Source organism: Myotis yumanensis, unplaced genomic scaffold (genome assembly GCF_028538775.1).
Source record: "Myotis yumanensis isolate MYYU_CA2020_CCGP unplaced genomic scaffold, mMyoYum1.0.hap1 SCAF_6, whole genome shotgun sequence".
NCBI lineage: Eukaryota > Metazoa > Chordata > Mammalia > Chiroptera > Vespertilionidae > Myotis > Myotis yumanensis.
Genome location: NW_027223757.1, coordinates 85,844,746 through 85,869,773, shown reverse-complemented (window position 1 = coordinate 85,869,773; position 25,028 = coordinate 85,844,746). Strand labels below are relative to the sequence as shown.

The window sequence follows — 25,028 nt, the reverse complement described above, 5'->3', positions numbered from 1 at the left end:
GCAGTCACCGCTCCTAACACACATCTGATTGGCTTCCTTCCCTCCCCTGTCTCACTAGTCTACCCCACGGTCGGTGCTTCCAGGGGTCACCTCCCAAGTAAGCGGCCTGTACTCACACCCTTGTCTTAACCACTGAGGCCCGAGGAGACGGCTCTGATCTGATGGGCAGCTAGCTCTAACGCTTAGGAAGAAAGGCAAATAAAGGGGCAGAGTAAGATGGGGCTGCCATCCTGTGGAGAAGCAGGTGTAAGAGCCCAGTCCCTGGAGGAGACTGGTGAGGCTGGTGCAGCGGCCAAGGGTGTACCTAGGAGTCTCCCACCTGTGGGAGGTAAGACGGAGAAGAAACAAGGATGTGCCAGGGTCGCAAGTCATGTGATGAAGAAGCCTCCGTGCCAGGGGTGGTGATGGCAACATTGGGTTAGAGGTGGCAATGCCAATAAGACTAGAAGCCCAGCATCGCCTCCCACCCCAGGCTGCATCTAGAACTACAGAAGGCCGGCATTCCAGAACCTGAGCCTGCCGTTCATGCAGGTCCACGCTCAGAACTGGGCACTGGGGACACCAAGGGAGACCAAGTGCATGTGCTTTGAAGCAGGTACAGCTGCTTCTGTCTGCATGACCTTCCGCACCTTCACTTCACAGGGTCCCAGGATCCTGCCAGTAAAGTCCACCTTGGAGAGCTTCTGCAAGGATTAAATGTAAACATCCAAAATAGGTGCTTAATAAATATTTAATGGCTACATGGATGAATGCATGGATATAATAGATGCGTGAGTGAATATAATGAGTGAGTGGATGGAAGCATGCATGGATTAATGAATGGATGCATGGATGCATGGATAGATGGATGAATAGATGGGTGGGTGGATGGAAGCATGCATGGATAATGGATAAATGCATGTATGGATAGACATTTGAAAGGAGACCAAAGAGAGCAATAGTTGTCTGCACAGTCTGATTTCCATCTGGTTAAATATCCCTTTCTGCTAAATTTAATAACAAAATAATGAAGGCCCATCACTCTTATTTATCTGTTAGAGAGATCTGTATCTCCATTCATCAGGCTGACAGATGCAAAGATCCTCCTAATGAGCCTTAGCGACATTATTGGGGAGGGTTGTTCCGTGAAGGGTTAGGGCTATGTCAGAACAGAAGGCATCCTCCTGGTCAGTCACCATCACACCCGTTCCCACCATGTGGTCCCACCATGTCCGTATCCCTTTCCTCTCAAGTCCAACTCCACCCAACCCCCTCCCCAGGGAAGGTGGGTCAGGGGCCAGGGAGAGGCAGGGGGCACTGGCCAGGATGGCTGAGCAGAGGAAGCCAAGAACAGAGTATGGCGTGTGGGATGGGGTGAGCAGGGATCAGAGAGAAGAGACTGAAGAGCAGAGAAGGATTTATTGTCTCGGGAGAAGTAGAGAAAGAAACAGCCCTGAGAGATCAAAGGAGCAGAAGTGGAATGGACTGAGCAGCAAACAAATGCCATTTTCTGCTCTATCTCCCCCCCCCCCCCCCCCGCCCCCCGCCCCATCCACCAGATAAAGTCCAAACTCCCTAGTCAGGCCTTCAAGGCATCCAGGTCTACCGCCCCCCCCCCCCCCCCCCCGCCCCCAGCTCCCTAAACAAGCCTGGAGCTCAGCCCGGAGGCCTCCTCACTCCCTCTCCCCAGTACAACCTGGGCCTCCAGATGCTCCCCTTGCCTCATCCTCCTTCCACTGTCCAATCCCCACTCCTCTCCGGAAGCCCCGAGACGTGCCCACTGTGGTGGCCTTGGACGAAGATGTGTTGACTGTGGAAGGAGTGGCATAAGTGGAGAAAGATGAGCCCAAGCAGAGGGGGAAGGAGGTGAGGCTCCAGGCCGGAGTGAGAGGGGGCCTGGCCTCTGTGTCCCCTTCCAGCTGTCCCCATGCCCACCTGTCCCCATGGCCCAGCCCTGGCATTGCACAATCGTGGTCACTGCAGAGCCCTGACCATTTGCTAAGAGCTGAAGTGACACTGAAGGAGGGAACGAGGCCTCATGCCCGGAACAGAGGAGATGGGCGGGTGGGCCAAGGGAAAGGGAGCGTTCATCTCTGCCCGGGCCAGCGGGTCGGAGTTCATGGCCTAAGCTGAGCACAGAAAGTGAGAAACGGGCAGGCCCCATAAGAGTTGTGTCGGGGTGCCCTCTGCCATGGCCTGAGCGCATGGGTGCGAGGCAGAGATGGACCCTCACAGCCTGAAGCTGGGCTGCAGGCTCCCCGGCCTCCGAGGCCCCTTCAGGCTGGGACACCTGAGGAGACGGGCAGCTCAGGATGGACTCTCACAATAGAAACAACCAGAGGCCTTGGCACCCCTCCTGCAGGGAGGTCTCGGTTGGGGAAGGGGCCTTCCGTGCCAGCCTGTGGAGCACAGGAAAAGGGGGTGAGGGTCCAGGCCCCTGCCTGGCCACACCTCAGCTCTGCATTCCTGTGCCCCGCTAAAGAGCATGGGGGATAGACAGTGTGGATGGAGCAAGGAAACTGAGGCACAGAGCTGCCCTCCAGCTCAGAGACTTGCTTTGCCTGCCCAGCCGTCAGCATCATCCTAGAAAATTACCCACCATGCTTCACGCAGCACATGGGGACATACACTTTCTAGAAAGTGGCCTGTCTCGGTCCCCGAAGGTGAGCGGCCTTTTCCTGAGCCCTGACCTGGAGGCCGGGTGCGCGGCAGGTGAGGGTGGGGCGCGGACTCCGGCCCACTGCTGCCCCGGCTCCACCGTTTGCTGGCCGTGACCTCGGGCAGACCCCTGACGCTTGGGTGGCACTTCCTCACATGAAGGGATCACACTCCCTGCTCTTGCAACTCACAGTCCTGAGAGGAACAAATCTATTCCTCTGGCCCCTCAGGTATCCGAACGGTCCCTCCACGCAGGATGCTCACAGCCTAACGACCAGTCCTCCTGCTTCCTCCTCACCAGGGCCCAATGGCTCCAGCCCTGGCAAGGGGTGCTAAGGAGCTGACGGAGCCACTGCTGCTGATAGAGCTGGTGCCAGGCCCATTGTGGGCACAGGGCCCCGGGCATACAATGGGGCTGTGTGTGCACCCAGCGTTACCCTGGAGCAGAGCTGGGCAGGCTGGCATCTGGGGTCAGGCCAAGAATTCATTTCCCTGGAGAGGGCCTCCCCACCCCCTCCCAGGCGGCACAGCCCCGTGGGGGGTACGGAGCAGGCACCACCCCTTCCCCCAGCGAGCCCGGGCAGCGGAATGGGGACATGCCCACAGCGGGCACTGGGGAACAGGGACTCCTGAGTCCCGCTGCTGGACGGGGCTGCTCACTTGGGCGGCATTTGGGACCCATTATGTAACTGGGGCCCTGGCCTTCCCGCAGGCAAAGGGAAGGTGAGATCTGTGGGGCCGGGAGAGGGTGCAAGAAAAGCCTGCTGGGATCCCTCCCCAGACGAGGGCCGCCCTCCTCGTTCTGCACTCCCCCGCTGTGGGGCCCCGGGTGCTCTGGGAGAGGAGCCGTCTCACTCCCCAGGGGAATGAGTCACCCATCACTGCAGCCAGGATGGCAGGTTGATGGTGGCAGGTGGAGCCTCTGCCCCCTCCCCCCTGCAGGTCTCCTGGAACTAGAAAACCACTGGGTGGCGATGGTGCTGACCACGCAGTCCAGCCCGGGCGCAGGCCACTTCCCCTGGGGCAGGGCATCCCCGAGTGCCAGGAGGCGGGGGCCTGAAGACCTCCTGCCCCCCTACCCCGCCACCCCGCACTGACTGATGCTGCAGGCATGGGCCAGCCCCCAGGTGCCCCTGAGAGGGGTGTCAGACTGCAGGCCAAGGCACCGCGTACCCTCTGTGAGAAACTGGGTCTGAGGCCAGGGAGGAAGGGAGCACAGGCCTCTGGTGGGTGGGGAAGAGGGAGGAGGCCCGCCACCCTCCACCTCCGGTTGTGGCCAAAATGCAGAGATGTGCTCCTTTGCGTGAATCACTTTCCATTCTCCTCAGAGCCTGGGACGTGGGGCAAGGGGGTAACTGCCCTCCCTCCCGCCCTCACCGGCCTGAGTCACTCCCCACTCCACACCCAGTCACAGTGACTGTGACACAAACATGTGCCCCTCCGGCTGCCGCCCACACTCCCTGAAGGTCACACACGAAAGTCACAGTGTGGCCCCAGCCCAGTGGACACAGTTGGATGCCCACCCTTCCCCTCACACCCACAGACCTCCCCGTCCCCCGCGGGGCCACAGCCCAGCCATCACATCCTGGGGGCCCAAGGAGCAGCAGGCCACCTACTGCTGCAGGCCACCTACTGCCCAGGACAGGGAGAGGGCCTTCCCCGCCAGGCCCACCGAGCCGTGTGTGTGTGTGTGTGTGTGTGTGTGTGTGTGTGTGAGAGAGAGAGAGAGAGAGAGAGAGAGAGAGAGATAGAGAGAGACAGAGAGAGACCTGTCCGAGAACAGAGGCTCCTGACACTGAGTCTATCACCCTCATTTTAATGATGAACAAACTGGGGAAGAGTCTTGTCCATGTTTGTGAGCAAGGCTGAGCCCGGACCCAGGGCTGGGCTGGCTTAAGGCAGTCAAACAAAGCAGGGGACGGGGAAGGCAGGGGGAGGGGAAGATGGAAGAGGAAGGTGGAAGGTGAGGGGGGAGATCTGCCCCCATACCTGAGGGCTGCTTCTCTGGATGCTGTGCTGGTACCATGTCATTCACTCATTTCAAACATTTCTTGAGCACCTACTATGTGCCAGCACTATAGATCTCTAGGCCAAGCTCCCCCAGCTCCCTCTCCCGCCCCAACTCCCAGGGCAAAGGCATCCCATCCTCACTCGGGAAAGGGAAACGGCAAAAAAGTCTCATGGACTTTTTGTGCGCACAGCGATGATCCACACACATGGACGCTTTGTTTCCCACAATAACTCTGTGACCTACACAGTATCACCTCGTAGGTAAAGAAACGGGTATTCACAACAGTTACGCGACTCGCCCAATCTGTAAAGGGCAAAGCCCACATTCCCACCTTGTGTGCTCCTGCCCCCACCCCGCTGCAGCCTGCGGAACTCACCACCATGGATCCCTGGCTGGGACCACTCCCTCTGAGCCCTAGCCCAGGCCTCACCTCACTCAGAGAAAAGCCCAGGCCTCCCACCCAACTCACTCCAGCAGCACAGCACATACAGTTTCTCATTAGTAACAATAAGAATAAAAGTAATAAAAGTCCCACAACCTCCCTATTACATAGCACTTATGATTTAGGTACTTCACGTATTATCATTTACTTAATTCTCACAACACTATGCTCCCATTACTCCCATCCCCATCTCACAGATGAGGAACCTGAGGCACAGAGAGGTTGATGATTTGCCCAAGGTCACACAGCTAAGAGATAGCAAAGCCAGGATTCGACCCCTGGCAGTCTGGCCTGTGTCTGTTGCTCCTCCTTCGGGGGTGACTATAACACCTGCCCTAGTGTGGCCTGCCTCCCTCCTCTGAGGCCCCCTCTGCAGGGGTCAGAGGCCGACGGGGAAAAGTCAACCTGATGAGCACCTCCAGCCCATGCTCTGCGGCTGGCCGCCAGTAACACTCCTCCCCCCCACCCCCAGGAGCTGGAGCCAGAATGGTGAGGTGAGGAGAGCAAGCAATGCACAGGTACAAATGGGGTGCCCACTGCGTGCCCAGCTTCAAGTTGTGGCAAGTGCAGGAAGTACAAGTCTCTGTCCTTGCTCTCCTGCCAGGGGCTCCAGTCCCCCCCAGAGCCCAAAGGGGTCGCCACCACCCCCACCCCCTTCGGTACTGGCTGCACCAGATGTTGGCAACACTTAGAAACAGGGCTAAAAATAGATTCTATAATGACTCAGTGCTAAGAATAAATCGGGCAAACAGCCCTCCTGGAGAGAACACGCTCCGCCAGGGAGGTACCACCCCTCCCACCTCCTAGCCCAGCCTGGCCTTCCACTCGGAGCCCCCCACTGTCAGCAGAGCGTCTGGGGCACCCCAACTGCCCTATAGACAGAGCATGGCCAGCTTCCTACCAGGAGGGTGGGGGTCAGAGGTGCAGCAGCTGGAGAAGACGCCTGCCCCGGCGGAGTGGACTGCAGCACTGAGACCCGGGTTTCCCGCCCCGCTCCCCTCGTTCTCACCTGGGAAATTCCTTAGAGTCAGCCACACTGGCCCACTTCACAGGTGATGGGGAGGCGGGGCCCGGAGAGGGACAGCCATATACGAAATGTGGGCAGACATGAAATGTGGGCCCGCATCAGAACCTAGTCAGAACCGTGCCAAGCCCCACAGCCTGGCGTCTCTCTGATTTCCCCCACCTTCTTCTCTCTTCAGCCCCAGAAATGACAAGACTTGCTAGGCCCGCCCGCAGGTGTCTGCACATGAACTGAACATTAATAGCGCATTCCCGTATGGTATCAAGTGAGCCTCTCGATAACTCCAGATGATAGACGAGGGGACGAGTCTCATTCCACAGCGGAAGAGCTGGGCTCAGAAAACGGGATTACGTGCTAGGGCCCTGCAGCGGGGACGAAGCCTTATTGCCGATCATCAGCCAGGAAAGTATCTCCAGGAGCCCATATGCTGGGCACGGCCCATGTCCCCAGCAATGCCAGGGGGGACCCGACCCCCTCTAAGGCTGCTGGAAGACAGAGGGAGGGGCCAGAAAAGGGAGAGGCACCTCCGGAAGGAAACAGCAAGCACCACGTACAACATCTCTCTGAGGGGAACCGAGGAAGGAGGGGAAGGAGGGTGTCCTGAGCCGATCTCTGGCCGTGGATTCAAGGAGCCGTGGGGTCTGGGCCCTGCTCTGCTCAGGATCTAGGAAATCATTCCCCAGGCCTGTTTCTCCATCTGGACAATGGGGCTCTGAGCACCAGGCCTTTGAGAGATCCGGGTTATATCATGACCATATATTGGGGGTAATTAGTGTAACAAAGGCTCTGCCAAGAGCCCAGCTGGTGTGGCTCAGTGGTTGAGTGTTGACCTATGAAGCAGGAAGTCATGGTTTAATTCCCTGTCAGGGCACATAGTTCAATCCCCAGTAGGGGGTGTGCCAGAGGCAACCAATCAATGATTCTCTCTCACTGATGTTTCTATCTCTCTCTCCCTCTTCCTTCCCCTCTGAAATCAATAAAAATATTTTTTTAATTTAAATTAAAAAATAAAAGGCTCTGACAAGTCCTGCAGCATAGAAACACATTTTGGATGTTTTAAAAAAATATTTCTTATTAATTTTTTTTTTAAGAGAGAGCAACAGGTAGAGAGAGAGAGAGAGAGAGAGAGAGACATCAATAAACATCGATTGGCTGCCTCCTGTAAGCCCCTACCAGGGAGGGAGCCTGCAACCTGGGCATGTGCCCTGACCAGGAACTGAACCGGCAACCTTTTTGGTGCCTAGGACAACATCCAACGAACTGAGCCACACTGGGCAGGGCCCTTTTTGTGTTTTTTTAACTCACACTCTGCCATACCTACTTGTCCACCAAACCCTTCTACAGAACACATCTTGGGAAACCACCAATCAAATCTGGGGTCACCAACTCAAACGCCTGTGGGGGCCACAGGGAACGTGAAAGCTTGGAGCAGGCCCAAACAAGACGCATCTGGACCTTGCGGAGAGCTCCAAGCCCTAAAAATGTCGGCAGCTCCTGGGGTGCGGAGAGTCTAGCACTTCTCTACTATGAAGGCCTCCCTCACGACCGCCCAGGATTGGAGTCCCATTTGATCGCCAACAATCCTATGCAGACGGGCAAGGAAGAGGCCAGTACCCTGTGGAGACCGGGACGCCAAGAGAACAGAAAGCTGGCCCAGGGTCACACAGCAGGGGACTGCAGGTAGGAGAGATGGTGAAGCGGGTCGCACTGACTGGGCCCTGACTGTGCACTGAGCACTTCACCTCTGTTACCCCACCACATGCCCCCAACAGCCCTCGGAGGAAGGCACTACTGTCATCCCCACATCACAGAACAATAAGCTCACAGCAAGATGCAGTCACTTTCCCAACATCACGTGGCTGGTAAGTGGTACAGCCCAGATTTCCACCTGGCAGCTCAAACCCAGAACTCGCGTCCTCAGCCCAGCTCTGCCACTCACTAGCAAGGTAGCCATGGGGGAGAGACATAACCATCCCCGGCCTCAGTTCCCTAATCTATAAAACGGGATAATAAAAAGGCCTGTGTATGAGGTTACTGTGAAGATTAAATGTGCAAACACACAAAGGTGCTCGGCACAGTGCCAGGTACACGGAAGGTGCTCCATTGTGTGACCGTCAGTAAACGCCCACTCACACCTGAGCCTCTGGGCTCAGGACTCCTCAAGCTAGAAGCACCCATGGCTTCCTGGAAATCAGCCCCTGCCAATCAGTCCCAGGACACTGCCCCTCCAGCTGGCAACATGGACCTCAGATACGCCATGTAGGTGGGGACGCAGAAAGTTGGGGTTCCCAGCCCTAGGCCAAACCTGGGTCTCATCCTCTGAGGCCCCTAACAGGCTACTTCCCCCACGCAGCTGGGGATATCCCCAGCTCAGCCTGGGACACAGGCCTCTCCCCACCCTTGCCCCACGGCCTCAGGTCACGGGGTGGGGAGCCTGGGGGCTCTCCAGCCAGACAGCTGATGTCCTCATGACCTTCCCCAGCCCTCCTAGCCTTAGAGATGACAGCAACCCAGCCGGCGCTCTTCACACTTCCCACAGCCAGCTCATCCATGTGAGGTCACAAGATGAGCAGCACACCCACGAGGCCGGCTGCTCAGGGGTCAGTAAGCCCACTCTACAGATAAAGAAACTGAGGCCTTGATTTGCCCTGGGTGGGGATCTAAGTAGTAGGAAGGCTTCTGTCTCCTGCACCAGGGCTCAGGGCTGAGCCAGGTCCCAGGCCAGACCCACCAGAGCCAGCTGGGGCAGCAGAGGGAAGGAGATGGTTCAAGATACTCCTGGGGCCATGGTGAGGGGAGGGAATGGTTATGCAGTGGGCCCAGGGTCTCACCCAGTCACTGAGGATCCTGCAGGTATTGGGGGTGGGGGGGCTTTAGTTGTCCTGAGTCCTCCTCCTCCCCACTCCACCCCAGCCAGAGGAGATGGGCATAGCCCTTGCCTAGTACCCTGAGATGACCCCTGCCCACCCCTCTGGTCTAGCTAGCATGGGTGGCTCTGACCAAGCCTGGCCCTGCAGCCCTCCACTGACAGGGAGCCCTACCTCCCAAGGTGGCTCTCTAGCTCCAGACCCAAGCCAACCGTTCACCCCAGGCACTGTCTCCTATCACTGTTCCCATCTAATGCACGTCATCACCCAGAAAGCCCCCCAACCACCTCACCCTCTGCCTCTGCTGACCCCCGCAGGGCCCGCTCACCTACACACACCTTGCCAAGAACTGGGTTGGCCTCCCCGCCTGGCCCACGGCATGTGGCGCTGGGTCTTGCACAGGACGGAGATCATCTCTAAGGCACTGGCCACAAATATTTTGATCATGACTCACAGGATAATATTTTTATTTGACCCCCATACACACACACACACACACACACACACAGCATGATACACATGAAACATGAAACAGAAATGTTACACAAAACCCTTAGCAATACTGTGCAATACACTGGGATGTTTTCTATTCTTTTTCATTGAAAATAATGTTCATTGAGATCAGATTACGGTCCCGTTAGTAGCCCCGATCCACAGTTTAAATAACGACTCTCCAGGGATATCTGTGTGGCCCTAACTTGCCACCAGGCACATGGCAACAGGTGCCTGATAAAGACATCCAGTTGCGGACACGCACTCCAGGCCAGGCCTGCCCAAGCACCTTCCTGTGGTGTCTCCTTTCATCTCCACCGCGACCGGGGGAGGGAGTGCTGCTTTATCCCGTTTTACATGTGAGGAAACTGAGGCCACGGTCACACAGTAAGTGGCTCAGGCAGAATTCAAAGCCAGGCCTGCCTGAATCTGGAACCATATTCATCCCCCAGCACCACACTGTCCGCCAGCTGGTCTCCAGCCCTCTCTTAAGTCCGCACACACTGGCAGGAAGCTTGTCCAAGGAAGCCCGCTCCTACTCGAAAAAGCCATCCCTAGAGCAGGGGTGGAGAACCTCTTTCTTCATTTGGATATTCATAAAATCATTCGAGAGTCATACAAAATTATCAACTTAAGAATTAGCCTGCTAGCACAATTCACCATAGCTAAGATCTGGAAACAGCCTAAGTGCCCATCAGTAGATGAATGGATTAGAAAACTGTGGTACATCTACACGATGGAATACTATGCTGCTGTTAAAAAGAAGGAACTCCTACCATTTGCAACAGCATGGATGGAACTGGAGAGCATTATGCTAAGTGAAACAAGCCAGTCAATGAAGGAAAAATACCACATGATCTCACTCATTCATGGATAATAAAGACCATTACAAACTTTTGAACAATAATAGATACAGAGGCAGAGCTGCCTCAAACTGATTGTCAAACTGCAGTGGGAAGGCCAGAGAGAGTTGGGGGGCAGGGGGGAGGGGAGTAAGAGATCAACCGAAGGACTTGTATGCATGCATATAAGCATAACTAATGGACATATGACACTGGGGGGTAAGGGAGGGTAGGGGTTTGTCAAGGGCGGGGGGGAAAAAAGGACACTTATGTAATACCCTTTGTAATACTTTAAGCGAAAAATAAAAAAAAATAAAAATAAAATAAAAAAAAAAGAAAAAAAAAAAAAAAAAAAAAAAGAATTAGCCTGCTATACTTGGTCAAAAATTAACTCACCCCCAATGCCTTGGCAAGGTCAGACCAAATGGTTTTGCGGGCCTTATACAGCCCGTGAGCTGGACGCTCCCCACCCCTGCCCTATAGTAACTTAATTCTCTGTATTAGTTGATGACTTGATTGGAGATGGGCCAGAGCCCATGGGCTGTGAGGCCAGCCCTCACACCCCTCACAGCAGACCCTGCTCCTCCTCCATACCCACCTCCAGCTGAACACAGAGGAGCTGGGATGAGGGCGGGGGTCCACCTAAGGGCTAAGGACCATTCTGTTGTTCCTTCTCATTGATATCACTGCCCTGGAGCAAGTCACTCAACCCCTTTGTGGTCTCATGTCCTCATCTATGACATGGGGGTGATAACAGCCCGCCTTCCACAGGGTGACTGTGAGGGAGGGGCTGACACAAGCCAAGCATTTGGCACACACCTGACGCGGAGTATGGCCTGGGAAACGTGAGCTCTTATTGTCATCCCCAGTTCTAACTCAAATTCCATCATCAAAATAATCACCATGAGCATTATTCACAATGGCCAAGATATGGAAGCAACCTAAGTGCCCATCAAAAAGCCAGTGGATAAAAAAGCTGTGGTACACATACACAGTGGAATATCACTCAGCCATAAAAAAGAATGAAATCTTACCATTGGTGACAGCATGGATGGACCTAGAGCAGCGGTTCTCAACCTGTGGGTTGCAACCCCTTTGGCGGTTGAACGACCCTTTCACAGGGGTCGCCTAAGACCATCCTGCATATCAGATATTTACATTATGATTCATAACAGTAGCAACATTACAGTTATGAAGTAGCAACGAAAATAATTTTATGGTTGGGTCACAACATGAGGAACTGTATTTAAAGGGCCAGAAGGTTGAGAACCACTGAGTCCTAGAGGGTATTATGCTAAGTGAAATAGCCAGTCAGAGAAAGACAAATGCCACTGATTTCACTTATGTGGGACCGAATGAACAAAATAAAGGAAGAAACAAAACAGAAACGAACTCATCAGCTATAGAGAACAGACTGAAGGTTGTCAGAGGGGAGAGTGGTTGGAGGACTGAGTGGACAAGGTTAAGAGGTTGAGAAGTGCAAAGTGATAGTTCGAGAACAGTCACAGGGAGGTAAAGTACAGCGTAGGGAGTACAGCCGCCTGTATTGTAATAACGACATATGTGCCAGGTGGGGACTGGAAATATTGGGGGGACCACTCTATAAAGATGTGATTGTCTAAACATTATGCTGTGCACCTGACGCCAATAAAAAATAATACTGAATATAAACTGTAATAGGAAAATAAAATAAATACATCATCGCCACGAACCCTGGGCGGGCTTTGTGCTGTTTGCACACAAACATGCTCATGTACCAGTAAAATGTTAACCTGTGCAGGGTGCTTCCTCCCGGTGCCAGGCACTGCTCATAGCATGGATTCCCTCTTTTAATCTTCCCAATGAACGCACAAGGTGGGCGCTGTAATTGTCCTCTCTGTTTTACAGAAGAGGAAACTGAGGCTCCGAGAAGCTAAGGAACATTCCAGGATCAGGTAGCTGCTAAGTGGCAGGGCCAGGACGGGAACCCAGGCAGGCTGGCACGGCGCACCCAGGCCCAGTGCTCCCAGTCCTACTCCCAAGCTGATGTAAGCGGGTATTTCCTGTGGCCTGGCCAGCCTGGCACTAGGCACATCATGCCCACTACCTTCTCTGAGCCCCAAAACAAGCCTGGGAAAGAGGAGAGGAGGCAGGGAGAGCTCAGACGGCTCTCCAGCCAGACAGCTGGTGTCCTCAAGACCTTTCCCAGCCCTCCTAGCCTCACAGACAGCAATACCAACCCACCAGGGTTGCCCGGCTCCTCAGAGCGGGGGCTGGCAGCCAGCAACTCTGACTCCTGATTTCACTGGGTTCCCACCATCCCAGGCTCAGGGAAGCCCTGTCTTCTCTCCCCTGAACCTGGGCAGGGGCCCCTGACATGGGCCACCTGCTTCCCCAGTCCTTACCCTGCTCAAAAGGTATCCCCATATCAGCACAGCCTGTGAGCTCACCCCCACTCCCCACCTCTCCAAAGACACAACACACAAACACCCATGCACCCTCATACCTGGGAGAGGGTGGCCCCTGGCAGGAGGCCCCCTGGACCGCTCAGCTCCTCGGGGAGCCCGAGCCCAGGGCCCTGGCCCTGCTCTGGTACCAGCCCGTTTCCTCATTTCCCCGGCGCTGTTTCTCACCCAGCCCCCTGCACCTCAGCCTCAGAGGAAGTTGCACAATCCCCTGGGAGCTGCACATGTGGCCAAGCATTACTCACAGCGCCCTCCCGGAAGGCCTCTCTCACCCACAAGTCTACCCAACGCACAGGGACTCCCAGCTCCAATCTCACCCACCGGGTCTCCAGGCATGGGCAGTGCCCCTGCCCCCTCCCAGCCTGAGCCTGTGACAGCCACACAGGACTCACAGGCCCCGGCCACCTGCCCTGCTCCAAGACAGGGAGACACACCCCTGCACCAAGATGGGGAGACACACCCCTGGACCAAGATGGGAGACACACCCCTGGCCAGGGCGGCTCAGTGGTTGGAACCTTGTCCTGTGCACCAAAGGGTCACGGTTGGATTCCTGGTCAGGGCTGCCAGTCACTGAGCTGTTATCAGTCATCTGCAGCTCAGGCTGCCTGGGTTTCTAGGCCCTTTTGTGAGAGGATGTTTCAGGAAGAGATGGCGTAGTAGCGGGGCAACTGGGCAGGCCCCGGCCCGGAGAAGGCAGGAGAGGCCACTAAGGCGAGGTGAACCCCAGGACAGGAGGTCAGAGAGACCCAAGGTCTGACCCAACCCTGGGCCCCGCCCTGGGGTAGCAAATGCTGGAAGGGCACAGGAGGGTGAGGAGGAGCCCGCCCGGGGTGTGCTCTCCCCCCCCCTCTAGTGGGGCCTCAGATAAGGAGGATGATAAGCACCTCTTATCTTTATCATCCACTCAGCCTTGGACTCCCACCCAGCCCAGGACAGTCAGAAATGGTTTTGCCTGGGCCCCAGGGCTCCCCAGAGCGCCCCTTATTTCTGCAGCCCTCATCAAAAGGCTGGGGCCTCGGGGCAGTTCCTCCACAGCCCTTTGCGGCCTAGAGTAGCAGGAACCAGGATGGAGGCTTGCTGCGGTCACCTGACGCCTCCAGCTCAGTGGACAGGGAGCACAGTCAAGGGCGCGGGGCGGGGCTGGAGAGCCCCCCCCCCCCCCCCGGGAAACAAGGGCTACAGGCCCCTTTCGCAGGGATGCTTCCCCAAATGCCAGCACAGCCACCCTCTCCTCAGTCCTGCCAACAGCCCCTCGAAGGGCAGAGGGCAGCAACCCTTGCCACTCTTGTTCCCAGAGGAGGAGACGGAGGCTCAGAGCCTTTAGTGACTTCCCTGAGGCCAAGCAGCGAGTTCGTGACAAACTGTCTCCTGGCTCTTTTCCAGATCAGTTTCTCAATCTCCACACAACTGACACTTAGGACCAGATAATTCTTTTTTTTTTTTAAATATATTTTTACTGATTTCAGAGGGGAAGGGAGAGGGAGAGAGAGAGAAACATCCATGATGAGAGAGAATCATTGATCAGCTGCCTCCTACACGCCCCACACTGGGGATGAAACCAGCAACCCGGGCATGTGCCATGACCAGGAACTGAACTGTGACCTCCTGGTTTGTAGGTCAACGCTCAACACACTGAGCCATCTCGGCCGGGCCAGATGATTCTTTGTTGGGGGTTGTCCTTAGCATTTTAGGACATTTAACATCCCCGGCCTCTCACTAGATTCCAGTAGCTTTCTCTTGAGTCATGACAACCAAAAATATCAACAGATATTGCTAAATCTCCCAGGGAGGCAAGGTCTCCCTTGGTTGAGAACTACTGCCCTAGAAGGCCCCGAAAGACAAGCACCTGCCAATTCGAAATCGAGGGACAGTTGCTGGGACAGAGGCTCCCTCCTCGTCTGCCAGGTGTACCGGCGGGAGGTCTGCAAGCACTGCTGGGTGCTCGGTGGACCCAGCACCCTCTGGGCAGAGGCTGCCCCACGGGCAGGCACTGCCACTTGGGGGTCTCCTCCAAGACCACCCTCCCACCCTTCACTTAGAAATCTGCCCCCTCCCTGGCTTTCAATATTATAATTGTCTTTAGACTATTTTGATCTGTAGTCCTCTGAGTAAAAATGTTTGAGCAGCACCAATATATGCTTCTCTTCTTATGAATTGCTTATAAATACCAATGCATGGATATAGCATGTATGTCAGCAGACATACACAGAAATGGTTCTATGCAGAAGAAGAGCAGGGAGCCTGGCCGGTGTGGCTCTGTTGGTTGAGTGTTGGCCCTGCACCAAAATGTCGCTGGTTCCATTCCCGATCAGGGCATGTGCCGGGGTTGTGGGCGCAGTCCCTGGTCGGGGTGCCTGCAGGAGGCAGCCAATCTGTGTTTCTCGCTCACATTGATGTTTCTCTCTCTCCCTTCCTCTCAAAAATCAATAAAAACATATTTCATTAAAAAAGAAGAAAAGGGAAATGTAAGTTACACCCATGTTAAGGCGCTGTTACACACTCACCAGCATGACGGACATTAAATAGGCTGCCAGTAGCAACTGTTGGCGTGGATACAGAGCCACAGAAACCCTTGGGCAGTGCAGTCACTTCACACGATAGATACCAAGTGCAAGGATGCACGGCATAGCCCGTGCCCTAGGGTTTCCCTCTGGCCCATCTGTACTCTGGGGAAATGCAGGCACCAGTACACAAGGAAGCACATAAAAGTGCTCTGACAGCATCGCCCATAGTAGCCAACAAAGGAAAGCGACCCCGATGCCCACCAGCAGGAGATGGAGATACGCGTGGTAGCAAGTTCACGCGGAGGAACGCTAGACAGCAATGAAAACGGACACACCACAGCTACACAACATGGGCGAGCCTCACAAATGGACTACTGAGCTGAAAACATGACATCAAAGAACGTATCCAGTGTTGTTCCAGCTGCTTTAAATTCAAAATCAGGCAAAACTAAACTCTGTTGCTAAAGGGTACAGACAGTGGTTAGGTGATAAAGAGAAGCAAGGAAGTGATTATTAGGGAGTCGGAATAATGGAAACCTCCTGTGGGGAGGGGGGGAGCAATGACCGAGGTGGGCACACAAACTGGTGGTGGTTAGCTGGATGCTCACTTTTATAGTTATTTGCCGGGAGCCGGTCCATCCTTGCTGCTTGACACAGTCGCTGCAGAGAAGAAACATCTGCACAGCGTATGTTTCGGGGGACCTGGCGTGTGTGGCATACTGTTCTTGATATGTTTGCTCCCCTTAGCGCTATGTGTTTTAACCAAGGTCACCTCTCCGAGAAAGATTGTTTCCCCACGTAGGGATTTTTCCCTGAAGTTAGGGAGGAGATAAAACCCCTTAACTAAGTGCCAGGTGGGTAGTTAATCATGCTTAAGCTACATAATCTTTACTCCCTGGAATGGAGATAAGAAACGCCCTAACCTTTGGAATAGAGATTGATAGGATTGGAATCAACTGGGATAAATACAGATGTAACAAGACAACAGAAGACAGAACCTAGAGACAGGACTAGGCTGGAGATCCAAGACAGAACCTAGACACAGAACCTAGACACAGAACCTAGGGACAGAACCTGGACACAGAACCTAGAGAGAGAACCTAGATAGAATATGGCAAAAGATCCTGGAGAGAACCTGGCGACCGAACCTGCCTGGAGAATCTGGAGAACCTGGCTGAAGAACCTAGAGACAGGACTTGGCTGGAAATCCTAGACAGAACCTAGAGAGAGAACCTACACACAGAACCTAGAGGCAGAACCTAGTGAGAGAACATGGCAAAAGATCCTGGACAGAACCTGGCTACAGAACTTGGCGGGAGAACTTGGAGAAGCTGGATGGAGAACCTAGCGAGAGAACATGGCACCAGAACTTGGCTACAGAACCTCTGGTGGGAGAACCTTGCTATGCTGATCAACTGACGTAGCCTCCATGTCATTCCTTCTTTGCTGACTCCATCCACACCTTTGGGGACCCCTGGACCTGCTGGGGCTGACCCCAACAGTTATTATAGATAGTATATGTTAAAGCTCTTTTCACCGAGTGTGATCTATTCCACAATAAAAAGGGGGAGAAAGGAGTAAGATAGAAATAGAAATGGAAATTGCCTTTTCTTCCCACACCTGGCTGTGAGAACCATGTAACTAGGCCAAGCACACTAGACAGAACCTGCAGTCAGGCCCGGGTCTGGAGGTGCAGTGACACCCAGGGCAGTCTGTGTGGGGCTCGCCCGCTTGCCCAGGCTCCTGGCTGTCCCTCAGCCCTACGTGCTGGGCACGGCAACCCCTTTCATCTCCCAGCCTTTCCAGGGCATTCCAGCCACCACACACCCCTCACCCAAGGGCAGGGAGCTGCATCAGGCTGGGCACCCCCACCCCTCACCCTGCCTTGGGCTATTCCTCCGGTCCCTCAGAGACTCCCCTGGGTAGGCACTGAAGGAGCAGGTGAGCCTCAGACATCCTCTGAACACACCAAAGGGAGGGGGCAGAAAAGAGAAATGAAGAATATGGAGAGAGGGGGGCAGAGAGCAGGAAAGACCCATGTTCCAGATGCAGTGGAACTAGATGGAGGGTCAGAGGGGCTGGGGGAGGAAAAGGCGAGAAGGCGCTGAGGTGGGGAATGCGTAGGTGCAGTGCCCCTGGGTCCAGGCCCAAGCCTGGAGCTCCAAACCAGCCTGAGCTGTTGGGCCCAGTGTAGCACCCCATCCGCCAGGGCCCAGGGCTTCCGACTGGCAGGTGGGCGGCTCAGGGGCCTCCCTGCAGCCTTCCCCCCTCATACTCAGCTGCCTCTGGCCCTCCTGAAAGAAGGGTCTGTCCAGGGGGGAAGCACCGGACCTGCGGAGGGACCAGGTGAGAGGGCCTGGGGAAGGCAGAGCTGCCCAGAGGGTAGAAAGGTCACTGTGCTGGCACAACCCTCTTGTAAAAACTCTCCATGCCAAGGAAGAATGCTCTTTAGAGAGAAGGGTCGGGCGTGGACACGTGGACATTGACTTAGGACGTCATTACGTCCTCTCTTACATCTCTCTGCCTGTCTGTCCTCCCTGGCTACGGACGTTCCCGCTAGCTGTCCGCTTTGAGGAGGACCCATGCCCTGTGCCCATCCCCTGCTGGGCCAGCCCAGGCAGTGCTCGGTTCATGCCTGCTGACCCCAAAGGTGACCAAGGCCATGGGGTGCTGGGGTGGCGCCCACACTCCCTGGGCCTCGGTCTCCTCTAGACAAGGCGAGGGCAGCACTGGCTGGCCTCTGAGGCCCCTGGCCCCGCAGCCCCATCCGCCTGCAGCAAAGCCAGCCAGTGCCACACTGGCAGGGGCAGCTGAGAGCGCACCTGGCTAGAGCCAGGAGGGGGACACGGCACAGCAGGGAGTAGACAGTATAAGGTGTCACTTGGCACCCCTCAGGGACGGTGGGGGGCTGGGGCAGGTGTTTTCCCAAACCAATTATAAACACGGCAGAGGACAGGCTGTGACTTCCCTTGGCAAACAGGAGAAAACAAACCGAGCTCCACCCCACAGCCCCCCTGGTAGAACTGCGGGGGGGAGGGGCACACCCTGTACGGGGAGAGACAGACTGAGCCCCACCAGAGCCAGGCTGGACCCGGACCACAGCCGGTGAGGCTGGGAGCTGCTCCTGGTCGAGCTGTGCAGCCCGAGTCTGGACGGTGAAGCTGGTACCCAGCCCGCGCAGGGCAGAGCCCAGGGGTACAGCCTCCGCTGTGTCCTCGCTTCTGGGCACATGGTGGGGGCTCAAAGCACGCTCCCTCTCCTCCCTCCACAAAGACTACTGAGCATGCACTACGTGCCTCGCTCTCCTCTGGGCACTCGGGCTATTGCACCGAACAGAACAGCCAGCGCCTGTGCTCACGCCAAGCTCATCCTGCCTCGCCCTGCAGAGCTAAAAGGCGGGCCACCACCTCTCCTCCCACCAGGCTGTGTTCCAGCTCCCCAGCTTCTAAGGAAGCCTGAGTCACCCAACTATCTGTTGTCCTAGAGGCCCAGGACCCCCTAGAACATCGGTTCTCAACCTGTGGGTCGCGACCCCTTTGGGGGTCGAACGACCCTTTCACAGGGGTTGCCTAAGACCATCAGAAAACACATATATATTACATATTGTTTTTGTGATTAATCACTATGCTTTAATTATGTTCAATTTGTAACAATGAAAATACATCCTGCATATCAGATATTTACATGACGATTCATAACAGTAGCAACATTACAGTTATGAAGTAGCAACGAAAATAATTTTATGGTTGGGGGTCACCACCACATGAGGAACTGTATTAAAGGGTCGCGGCGTTAGGAAGGTTGAGAACCACTGTCCTAGAAGGTGTTGGAGACACCCTACCTCGAGCACTGACCGCCCTCCCCTCCCTCATGCTCCCGCCCTCCCAACATCTCCAGTCCGGGTGAGGAAAGGAGAAGGGAAGAGCTGCTTTTGGTGCACTTTAGCATTTTTATTATCAACAAGGCATACAAGGCAGTGATCCAACACTTGCCCTCCACGGGTTAGGAAAGTGAAATAATGTGGGGGGGCTTTCTACAGCCTCAACGAAGTGGGGGGCTCGGACACCTCCCCCTGGTCCAGTAACGCTGCTCTGGCTCCAGGCACTTCTGCAGGAGCTGCAGAGCCGTCCCATGTTCTGATGGCTCTCAGGGCTAGCGCATCCTTCATTGTCCACCTCCTCCCGCCTGGACCAAACAGCAGGCATTTCCTGAGCACTTATCCCAGAGGAGGCTGCCAAGAACACGAGGCTGGCCAGTGGTCAGTGCAACAGGAGGCAGGGCCACAGAGCCAGGCTGGGGGAGGGAGGCCCCACTATATGAGGACTCAGAGGTTCATGAGGAAACTCAGAGTGGTCCCTGTCCCTGGGGACCTGGTGTCAAAAAGGAGATGGGCCTGAGAGGCCCCAAGCCATCAGAGGCCCAGGAGACAGCTCTTGCCAGGGTAGCTGCAAAGCCGTAGGTTCTGAAATGTGGTCTGGGGACCAGTAGCATCAGCATCCCCTGAGGACTTGTCAGAAATGCAAACCCCAGACCTATGAATCCCAGGCCTGCTCATCAGAAACCCTGGCGTGGGGCCCAGCAAGCTGTGGTCTAACAATTCCTCCAGGTGGTTCTGATGCTCTTTCAAAGGTGAGAACCACCGTCTCAGAGAAAGGGCATCAGAATCGTTTGCGGGATTTAAAAAAAAAATATTCATGCCTCCCCCAAGGCTCAGAAGCAATGGTATTTAAAAATATATATATCTTTATTGATTTCAGAAAGGAAGGGAGAAGGGAAAGAGAGATAGAAACATCAATGATGCGAGAGAATCATTGATTGGCTGCCTCCTGCATGTCCCCTACTGGGGATCAAGCCCACAACCTGGGCATGTGCCCTTGACCAGAATTGAACCTGAGACCCTTCAGTCCACTGAGCCAAACCAGCTAGGGCAGCAATGGTATTTTTTAAGAGCTCCCAGGCGATCATAATAGCCAGCCAGGGCCCAAGTCGGAGAGCACAGTCCCCTGGGTCTCCTGGGAAGGTGTGCCTTGATGGACAGGATTTAGAGAAGGAGGGAGCAGGAGACAGGGTGCCAGGAGAGGGAACTGGCATGAACAAGGGCTGAGGGAAGGGACCAGGGGTTTCTGGAGAGTCTGTTGGGATTCCTGGATTAGCCCCCTGGCATCACATTTTACTCTGGGACCTCTGCTGTGGATCAGAGCCAACAGGAGGCCTGCCCCGGAGGAAGCTGGACTGGGGTGGGACGGCCAGACGCCATTTCTCCTTCTCCTTGTGCCCACACTGAAGAGCCAGGAGAAAAGACTGGCAATGGCTCTGCCTCTTGCCTCCGCCCCTCTGAGCCGCCCTCTGCTCTCACCCACTGCCTGCCACCCCACAGCAGAGCCCTTGCTATGGGCGTGGCAAGTCCCAGACCCTGCTCTATCGCTGGGATTGTGGCTCCACCTCCCGTGACACTGCAGCCAAGGGGCCCTGTGTCTCTGGTGCAGAGCGGAGAAGGGGCCAGCAGGCAGCAGGAGCACAGGGGAGAGCCACGGGTCAGGAGTGGAAGTAAGCGACCAGGCCAGGTGCCACTCAAGGACTCCCAAGGGACAGGCAGGACGGGGATGGTGGAGATGTTGCAGTCACTGCCAAGTCCCCGAGGCCAGTGGTCGGCAAACTTCAGCTCGCGAGCCACATGCGGCTCTTTGGCCCCTTGAGTGTGGCTCTTCCACAAAATACCGACTTCTGCGCATGGGCCACAAAGTTTCAATTGTACTGTACGTGCGCCCCCGCATGTGGTATTTTGTGGAAGAGCCACACTCAAGGGGGCAAAGAGCCGCATGTGGCTCGCGAGCCACAGTTTGCCGACCACGGCCCTAGGCTATCCTGTTGAATGGGAGACCAGGCTGGGTGGGGTGGTACAGGGAGTAGAGGAGACTGTGGCCATGGAGGCTGCAAAGCAGTGTCAGGTATTTCATTCGCAGAGGTTAAGCGCACAGGGGACTACTTGCAGCCCATAGGTCTTGTTTTTTTAGAGCTCTCTATGCCTCTCTTTCCTCACTTGAAAATGAGGAAGGAAGGAAGGAAGGAAGGAAGGAAGGAAGGAAGGAAGGGAGGGAGGGAGGGAGGGAGGGAGGGAGGGAGGGAGGGAGGAGTTATAAGAAATAATGGTAATAACTAACATTTTGTTGTTGTTCCTGTTAATCCCCAACTGAGGATATTTTTCCCATTAATTTTTAGAGAGAGTGGAAGAAAGGAAGGGAAGGAAGGAGAGAAACATCGACGTGAGAGAAACACATCCATCAGTTGTCTCCCACACATGCCCCAACCGGGGCTGGGGATCAATCCTGCAACCCAAGTATGTGCCCTTGACCAGGAATCGAACCTGCGACCCTTCCGTCCAAGGGCCAACGCTCTAACCACTTAGCGACCCCGGCCAGGGCGATCATGGCTAACGTTTACAGCATGGCACTATTCTGACTTCTATACATGCAGCGAGCATGAACATAGCCCTCACCACAGCACTGTTAGGTAGGAGCTACTGTAACCCTCACTGTTTAGGTGAGGAAATGGGAGCACAGTGGGGTTAAGCAGCTTGCCCAGGGCCACACAGCTAGGAAGTGGCAGAACGGGATTCCAAGCCAGGAAGCCGGGCCCCAGAGCCCATGCTCTCAACGACCCCCGCCTAGGTTACACTTAGCCCAGTGCTCGTTACAGGGGAGCTATGGCTCTGTCCCAAGCAAAGCTGGCTGGTCACTCTACCAGGCCGCCTCTGGTGAGCGGATGCCGCAGTTCCCCTCTTTCTGAGCCTCTCCTGTTCTGGTGCCTCTGCCGGGGATCTGTAGGAGGTTCGCATTACAGGGGATCCCACAGATGGTTTAGGTCAGTGATGGCGAACCTATGACACACGTGTCAGAGGTGACACGCGAACTCATTTTTTTGGTTGATTTTTCTTTGTTAAATGGCATTTAAATATATAAAATAAATATCAAAAATATAAATCTTTGTTTTACTATGGTTGCAAATATCAAAAAATTTCTATATGTGACACGGCACGAGAGTTAAGTTAGGGTTTTTCAAAATGCTGACACGCCGAGCTCAAAAGTTTCGCCATCACTGGTTTAGGTTCACAGATATGGAAACCGAGAATGCGAGGAGCAGGGCCTGGCCCAGCCACACAGCCTGTCAGGGAGGTTCGCTCTCCCGTGTCCTCATGACTTTCGCTGCTGCCTCATCCTCACCCAATAGTCCCCACAGCCTTTTCTCCTATCTGATCACGCAAGTGCCCACTGAGCTGAGGCTCCACTCTACAGAGACGTCTACTACGTCTGCGGTTTCCAAGGAGACCCAGGAAGCCTTGTGTGAACTCAGGCGAGTCAAGAAGGTTCTCGGCCGGGGTCCTTTGATCACCTGTGACAGCAGCTTGGAGAAGTGGCCAAGAGACAGGTGTGGTCCTGGGGCAGCGGCCTCATCAAGTTCCCGCTCATGCTCAGCGCGGGAAACCTGGATGGGAAAAAGAAGGTTCCAGACCACCACACCCCCACCTCTTAAGAGAGAACGCCAGGAAACCCCGAAGTGGTCTTTAGGGATCGGTAACCGGGTTCTGGAGTCATTCGGGCCTTGGTTAGAATCCCTACTACTTCTAGGCTGTGTCACTTCAGGCAACTTCCCCAGCTTTCCCGAGTCAGTATAATGAAGATCATAGTTCCTACTTCATTCTAACGAATGAATACACAATAAATGTTGGCAACTGTTGTTGACAACTAAGTTTTATTATAATATTGTCCTGTTATAGCATAAAGAGAATGGATGAAGAGTCTATTAATATAATATTGTGTTACTATTAGTCTCGCAGACATGCATTGCACAATTCATCTATACACACATACTTAGACACCTGTACTTCATAATCACACACAAACCCCCATCAATTACACTGCATCCTGGCACCCAGAGCAACACCACGGACTCAGCATGTACCAGGCACAGCTCCTCTTGAATCCTCACAACAGCCCATGAGGTGTGTGCATTTTTATCTCTTTTCAGGTGAGGACACACACATTACACACATTACCACTGCATCCTGGGATACGGACACTTCTCAGCTCCATTTCCACGGTCATCTCCGGGGCAGCCCCAGGCTGGGCCCCAAGTGCTGACTGCCCTGGTCCACAGGACAAAGGCCCAACCTGGCTTTCATGCCGCTGTGGTTGGGGAAACCCCTGCTGCCAGCAGAAACCAAGTTGACTTTGAAAAGGAAGAGACAGAAGCCAGGGGTGGCTGGGCCACTCCCTGTGGGGGCAGGTGCTAAGTAACTCTATAAACTCTGGCTAATGATACAATTACAGCCATAAACAGAGCTCCAGGAGGGATCAGGGCCAGAAGCCAGACCCTCAAAGGGCAGCCAGGCCCGAGGGGTAGAGGCCCCTCCTACCTCCTTTCCAGCAGAGAGGCTGAAAGGGGGTCCTGACTGGCAATGGGAATAGGCACTGGGCATGTCTACTCTTCCAGGACCCTACAGGGACGCCTGCCAGCCCTGGCCCAGCCCCTGCCCCCCTCTGTGTCACCTGAGATGTTCCCTGCCCCAAACCCTGCACCCCTTCCATGGGACCCCGCACCAGGAGACCTGGGTCCCCATTGGGCTGCACCTCACTGAGCTAAGACAAGAGAGCACTGCGGCTGCAACAGGCCTTGCACACGGTGCTCGAGAACAGTCACTGCAAACAGCCCTTCATGTGCACTCTGGCTCCGCTCCTGTCCCAGCAGCCGGGAGGCCGGCAGAAAGAAAGGGGCCAAGTCAAATGCTATTTTTCGCACAGCCGGGGAAACCGAGGCACATACAGGCAGACCACCCGGCCTTCCCCTTCCAGTGCCTCTACAGACGCCTTTAATGATCGCTGCAGTCTCTTCCCAGACTGTGGGCTCCCTGCGGGCAGGCGAGGAGCCGACTCCCGCGTGGCACAGACAAGGCCTCGAGGGAATAGGCCAAGGAGCCAGGAGCTGCCTTCTGATGGCGCACAGGCCTGGCCGCCCTAGAGGAAACCGGGGGGCATCTTGGCCAGGGCCAGGGGAAGGGCCTGAGTCCACATCCCAGGGATGCCACGGGGGCCTGCACAGCCTTGACCCCCCCCCCCCCCCCGCTCCACTAGGCACCCCTTACTGAGGACGGGGGATTGGGGTGTGGGGGTGCAGGTTGGGCAGTAATCACGGCGCTTCCCCCGAGAACCAGCGCGAAGCCAAAGCGCTGCCCGCCTTTAGTCCAGCTACTGCCCCGCAGAACCGTCCGCAGAACCGACAGGCGGGAAGACCACGGTGGTGGACAGGGATCCCGCCAGCTCCGTGCGGAGGGGGGGCTGGCCGGGAGCCGGAAGGGGGAGCCCTGGGCAGCGCGGGCGCCCGCCCTCCCCCTGGGCGCGAGGCTGGGGTGCGCCGGGCGGCTGCGGCGCGAACCTGCTCTCGCAACCCGAAGCAGCTCGGGGCAGCCGTGCGTGAAGCCAGCACCGGGCTGGGAGGGGGCCGAGGGGCGGGACCGAGCCGGACCCGGCCCGCTCCCTTCCTGGAGGCGAGCGCACGCACCAGGCCGAGGAGCTGTCCGGAATAAGGGGGGGTGGGGTGGGGGGGACGCGGACACCGGGAAGACGGGGAAGGGGAGTGTTTTCCGGGATTCGGGACCGAGGCGGAGGGCGGGGGCGGTACTCGGGGCCCGGGCAGATGGCTGGGAGCTCCCGGGAAAACAGACAGAAGGAGGGCGCGCTGAGGATGAGCCGGGGTTGGGGCTCCCCGAGG

The 25,028-nt window shown here is 55.6% G+C and overlaps 1 protein-coding gene across 2 annotated transcripts in view; it reads right to left on the bottom strand.

Moving 5' to 3' along the window:
• TFEB (transcription factor EB) overlaps positions 1-25,028 on the bottom strand; it is a 47,631-nt gene that overhangs the window by 21,628 nt on the left and 975 nt on the right. Inside the window, exon 1 of one of the 2 annotated variants that reach the window (XM_070418622.1) lies at positions 12,801-12,917. The exons of the other annotated variant lie outside the window; for it this stretch is intronic. The gene's annotated coding sequence lies outside the window, so the exon portion shown is untranslated. Of the gene's footprint in view, positions 1-12,800; positions 12,918-25,028 lie in introns of those variants that run through there. 2 annotated transcript variants of the gene reach the window in all.